This window comes from Engraulis encrasicolus, chromosome 9, assembly GCF_034702125.1.
Source record: "Engraulis encrasicolus isolate BLACKSEA-1 chromosome 9, IST_EnEncr_1.0, whole genome shotgun sequence".
In the NCBI taxonomy this organism is placed as follows: Eukaryota; Metazoa; Chordata; class Actinopteri; order Clupeiformes; family Engraulidae; genus Engraulis; species Engraulis encrasicolus.
Genome location: NC_085865.1, coordinates 30,288,722 through 30,295,001, shown reverse-complemented (window position 1 = coordinate 30,295,001; position 6,280 = coordinate 30,288,722). Strand labels below are relative to the sequence as shown.

General features: G+C 47.9%; 1 long non-coding RNA gene across 1 annotated transcript; it reads right to left on the bottom strand.

Moving 5' to 3' along the window:
* Positions 1–443: 443 nt before the first annotated feature.
* LOC134455099 (uncharacterized) lies at positions 444–2,273 on the bottom strand. The gene is made up of 3 exons (XR_010036020.1): positions 1,683–2,273; positions 1,175–1,198; positions 444–686 (listed from the first exon to the last, which is right to left on the bottom strand). It is a non-coding gene; the product is annotated as an uncharacterized LOC134455099 (long non-coding RNA).
* Between the last annotated feature and the right edge of the window lie 4,007 nt (positions 2,274–6,280).

Here is a 6,280-nt window from a genome sequence, read left to right as displayed (position 1 = left end):
CGCGCGCCACACGGACACACACACAAACATGCAAGCAGTGGTCTGGCCAGTGTTGGGTAGACAGCCTTAATGTGCTTTTCACCCTTAATGCTGCACAGATGAGGGGCCTACCCTCCGTCCTCACCCACTGAGAGAGATGGAGAGAGAGAGAGAGAGAGAGAGAGAGAGAGAGAGAGAGAGAGAGAGAGAGAGAGAGAGAGAGAGAGTAACTGATGAAGGATAAGGGGTTAAGTTACACTGGCTTTAGTGTGTTTGTAGAGGGCAAGGCAGGGAGGCAACGCCAGACCACTCAAGTCTGTTAGAGGAAGAACTTCCATCTACAGCCCGTAATCAGCATACTCCTCCTTCTCTACATGTCTTTTCTTTCTTCTATTCTCTCTTCTTTTCTTTTATTATCCCCCCCTAAAAAAGTATTTCTACCATGAAGACTCGAGAGGCAAACGAACGTTATTAACATTTATTGAACATTAGACATGATACAGGAATGCATAAAAGTTTGGCGAACAATAACACTTGATAAAATGCATGAATCAGTTTGGCGAAGGTTCCCGTCTTCGCGTTGAACTCCGGGATAGGACAGCATATCCTCCAGCGGAGATGGAGGCGGGCGTAGCCTGCCCCCTAACAGACGGGAACCTCTGGTGACGGTGGACGGAGGGGTGGTGGTGGCTTCAAAATCGGCTTAACTGAAAAGCAGAGAACAGAATGAGTGACAGCTATTTAAACAAACGTGAATGTGATCCATTGGCTGAGAGGTAACGATGCATGAGTGACGCGTAACGGGGGAACCCCCAATCTCGCGTTGTGATTGGTTGGCGATCCTGGGCAATGATGACGCATGTATGATCTGTCAAAAGGAAGATTTGTTGGTTGGCCTAGTAGGCTAAGTTTGACAGCCGAGAAATTCGAGTCTCCCTGGTAGAATTTACGCAAGCTCCCATTTCTACCATGAAGACTCGAGAGGCAAACGAACGTTATTAACATTTATTGAACATTAGACATGATACAGGAATGCATAAAAGTTTGGCGAACAATAACACTTGATAAAATGCATGAATCAGTTTGGCGAAGGTTCCCGTCTTCGCGTTGAACTCCGGGATAGGACAGCATATCCTCCAGCGGAGATGGAGGCGGGCGTAGCCTGCCCCAAAATAGAGATTAGAAGTGAACTCACCTACCGCTTACAAGGAGACACCATCTGAAAGACATGAAAAGTTAGTTAGATGATTGATTGATGATAGACGGAAGATGAAGGATGATAGGTGATGATGATGAGATGATGATGATAATGATAATGATGATAATGACAATGATGACAATGGCAATGATGACGATGATGACGATAATGACGATAATGATGACAATGATGACAATGATGACAATGATGAAGATGATAATGATGACAATGACGATAATGATGACAATGATGATAATGATGACGATGATAACAATGATGATGATGATAAAGATGATAATGATAACGATGACAATGACGACAATGATTACAATGATAATAATAATAATGATGATGATGAGTGATAAGTGATAGGTGTTGGAAGACAAATGATGATAGATTAAATGAGATTATAAATGATAGGGATGTTCTAAGGCTTAAGCTTATGGGCGGTGGTCTAGCGGAGGCATGAAGCCTGTGATGATGATGGTGATGATAATGTCGGTACCTTAGGCTATGCGAGAAGACATGGCGCGGATGCGCTGAGAGCAGAGACACAGCAGAGCGTTATGATTTGATTGATAGATGCACCTTGGTCAGGAGAGCGCTGAAAACTTAGATTATGACAGTAGGTAGAGAGCCGGAATCGTGACCTAGGAGAGAGAGTAGAACATGGTGATGAATGAGTAAATGAATGGATGGATGAATGAATGTAGGCTATAATATGTGGTATGATAGTTGACATCATAGATAAACAACCATGGCAACTAGGCTGGTTCAATGTTACAAAATATAGAGATAACAGGCTTACGGACCACTATAAAATCGATCTGATAGATGAGAGAAGGATAGAATACAGACATGACCGGGTGACCGGAGCGATAGCCCCCCAAGAGATGGAGTGAATGCCGCCGGTGCAGCAAAATACCACCGTCACCAGAAATGAGAATAGAAAACATAAAGTTACAGACCAGATATAGCATGCTTCAACGACGTGATGAGGAGTGAGGCAAATGCAGGAAGCGTATGCGCCAGACGACCAACGGCCCAGCGCCTTGATCGCAGTAGGGGACAGACCCCGCTTAGCGGCCGTGGTGGCCACGCCGACGCTGAACGAGCGTGCTGTATACCTCTTGGGCGAGGAACGAGAAGAACGAAACAGAGTTAACAGAACAGAAACAGTGCACTGAGCCAGATGACAAAGCGAGGAATGAGCCGAATGCAAGATGCACTGCGTCGGACCAGCGGCTGAAAGCCTGCACTATGCGGGCGTCTGCCCAGAGTGGTGAGAGAGACAGCTTTAGACAAAGCATGAGTGGCTAACATTAAAAGACGAGCACCTCGGCCAGGATAGCAGAAAGGTCAGGTTAAAACAGAGGAGAATCGGCAGACAACTGGTAATCATGACCTAAGAGAGGGAGAGAGCAGAGCTTGTAGCTGAAACGAACAATGAATGAAACACCAAGAAAACATCTCGACCAAGAATAATAACACCATGTCAGTTATGATAAACACCTACGCGGTGTGGCGCGGTGAATGCTTGTGCAAAGCAGGCATGGACACAGGCAGTGGGGCGGATGCCCTGGTTGGTTGAGAGAAACAACTTGCGGTAACTGCATGATTAGACTAGCAATAAAAAAGGGTGGCACCTTAGTCAGGAGAATGCAGAAAGTGCGAGCTTACGACAGAGGAGAGTTGGAGAGCCGGTTATCGAGACCTGAGAGGGACAGAGCAGAAAGCTGAAACATCACTGAATAACGGCACCAGAACAAAAACGGCATATCAAAATAGACATAAACTCCTACTCGCTACCAGTGGTTAGCTGCGATAAGTTTGTCATGCAGGATGGATGAGGATACCGATACAACCAGGTGACTGGCGTTAAAGTTGGGGCGACAGCCCAGTGCGATGCTGAGGCGATGGCCCATTGTGATGCCGAGTTGTGATGTTGAGCCGTGGTGTTGAGGTGCGACAGCCCAGGGCAATGCTGAGGTGAGCCGTTGATGCACGAGCCCTGAGGCGCCGGCCCAGGGTGATGTTGAGTCGCCGGCCCAGGGTGATGTTGAGTCGCCGGCCCAGGGTGATGTAGAGTCGCCGGCCCAGGGTGATGTAGAGTCGCCGGCCCAGGATGATGTAGAGTCGCCGGCCCAGGATGATGTAGAGTCGCCGGCCCAGGATGATGTAGAGTCGCCGGCCCAGGATGATGTAGAGTCGCCGGCCCAGGATGATGTAGAGTCGCCGGCCCAGGATGATGTAGAGTCGCCGGCCCAGGATGATGTAGAGTCGCCGGCCCAGGATGATGTAGAGTCGCCGGCCCAGGATGACGTTGGGGCCGATGCCCAGTCCGTCGTCGGGGCCGATGCCCAGTCCGTCGTCGGGGCCAGAACCCAGTCCGTCGTCGGGGCCAGAGCCCAGTCCATCGTCGGGGCCAGAGCCCAGTCCATCGTTGGGGCCAGAGCCCAGTCCATCGTTGGGGCCAGAGCCCAGTCCATCGTTGGGGCCAGAGCCCAGTCCGACGTTGGGGCCGATGCCCAGTCCGACATTGGGGCCGATGCCCAGTGCATGACGTAGCGTATGCCCTACGTGGAGCGGCAGGCGCACGTGTATGTGAAAGTGTACGGGAAAGCAGCAGAGACCACCATCACCAGATATGAGAAAACAAACACAATACGACACATCACAGTCCGAGCGCCCTGACGATTCCAATGAAGCCTAAGGGCACGAGTGGTGTACAGAGTGAGAGGGTTAGCCCATAGATGGCTACCAATGGGATCAGAACCCTGACAGGACTCCATGGGCAAAGTTTCATGTATAATTTAAGTATGATTATTAACTGTCATCATCGATGTACTTCCCACGGATATCACTCATTTATTTACTTAAATTTGGACGGTGTATATGTAGCCCATTGTGATCAGAATAACTCGAAATAGACAAGGCATTGCAACCGGCTACAATGTCCCTCGATGCGACCGGGCGCAGGCCGAAAGCCCCGCGTGATCTTTAAAGGTACACTGTGCAGGAAATGGTCAAAAAAAGAAATGCAACTATGCTGCTCGTTGAAACTGAGCTGCCTATTGCCAAATTTGGTCTTTACATGAACATTTACCATGTAATAAACAATATTTTCTAGTATGGTCCAAGTAAAGTTATTGTTTGGTGCTAAAAATTGCTATTTGGTAAATTCAAAATGGTGGACCATGGAGAAGATCCCCCCTTACATGTAAGAAAAGTGCAATTTTTCAGTCATAAGGAATACTTGGAATTTGATGGTGGGGTAAGTATTCATGAAAAAGGTAATTAGTGAATTGGCAGCATGAATTCTGAAAATAAACAACTAAAAATCTCACACAGAGTCCCAAAACTTAATCCAGCCCTGAATGACTTGAAGCGGGAGTGAGGAAGCAAGGTACACTTATCAATACAAACTGCAGGCAGTGCGATGACATGAGGTGATGATTGGCACGCGCGCATAAGCTTAATGTGCGATCCAGAAGTCTAGGCCTACGAACCGAAGTCATAACTCTTAAAAGTCAACGAGACCGCCACATGGGCCAGTCCATGCAAACGAAAACGTAAAATAGGCTCGTGTTGTGGGCATAGGCTACTAAACGGAACATTGAAAATAGGCAGGTGCAAACTGATGAACGCACGACCGGAATCCACGTGAATGAAAAACTGAAGGCGGTGCTACGGCCCGTAGGCTGAGGTCCTTGCAACATCGCTCCGGAACATAGGAAGTACGTTTGTAATCAGGACAATTAAGAACGAGTGCAAGGCTCTGCAATGTCCTCCGTCCGGTGTCGTGACAGGCAGTAGCACGAAACAACACAGAAGGTAATGTGGGTTATGCATGCGGGCGAGGCGCTTCGATATATAAGTAGCCCATTTAGATCTGTATCCCCAGCAAACGTTCCAAAAAAAAAAGCCACACCGACCGGTTCATAAATGCTCTATAATATTGGCAAGCGAATCACCAGTCCATCCGCAGCAGATGAGGCCGACGAGGACCAAGTAAATTGTGACTCGCAGTACCCATCACGCCTCCGAAAAAACAAATGTGCTGAGCAGATAAGCTGGCTAAGTGCGCGAGGCGCAACGAGAGAGCACCGCGGGCCCAGTTACTTCGAGTCCGCCCTTCCCCAGCAAATGTTCCAAAAGTCACTCCAACCAGTTCATGGAATTCTCCCAAATGACCGCAAACGAAACGTAGGCCATCAGTCAACCAGCGGCAGACGATACTGATATCCGAGACAGTGCAACAAGCCGAGTATGAGGCATAAGAGGCGACTTGCCTGGACAACAATTCCCCCGCAAAAATAGTCATTCGCTGAGATAAACGTTCCCTGGGTCCGCAGGGCAAGTGAAGGGAAAGCCGCCAGGTTACTCACGAAATACACCAGTTCGGGGAAATCCATCCACAGGCAGGCTAGTTCAAAAGCAAATCCACAGAAATCAGGGAGCGGCGTGCCAAACAAATTGATTGAAGCCTTGCGAGAAAATGATTAGGCTGTTAAAAAGCACCGATTGCGTGCCACGCGTTTGAGCGGTTGGAAATCCCATCCCAGCAACGGCAAGGTGAGGAGTTATCAAGTAACCAGGTAGAAAATAAACAGAATGTTTGATAACGAAAACGCCGGACAGCCACTTCAAAATCGGCTTAACTGAAAAGCCGAGAACAGAATGAGTGACAGCTATTTAAACAAACGTGAATGTGATCCATTGGCTGAGAGGTAACGATGCATGAGTGACGCGTAACGGGGGAACCCCCAATCTCGCGTTGTGATTGGTTGGCGATCCTGGGCAATGATGACGCATGTATGATCTGTCAAAAGGAAGATTTGTTGGTTGGCCTAGTAGGCTAAGTTTGACAGCCGAGAAATTCGAGTCTCCCTGGTAGAATTTACGCAAGCTCCCATTTCTTTCTTTCTTTCTTTCTTTCTTTCTTTCTTTCTTTCTTTCTTTCTTTCTCCTTTATTTGGAATGATGTAACAATTAAGTGAACATTTATTCCCAAAAACCACCAAACATGGTCTTACAATTATGACTGGCGTGCGGAGACTCGCTATGTTGGTTGTTCCGCCCAAAACTGGTTTACTTTTTTGA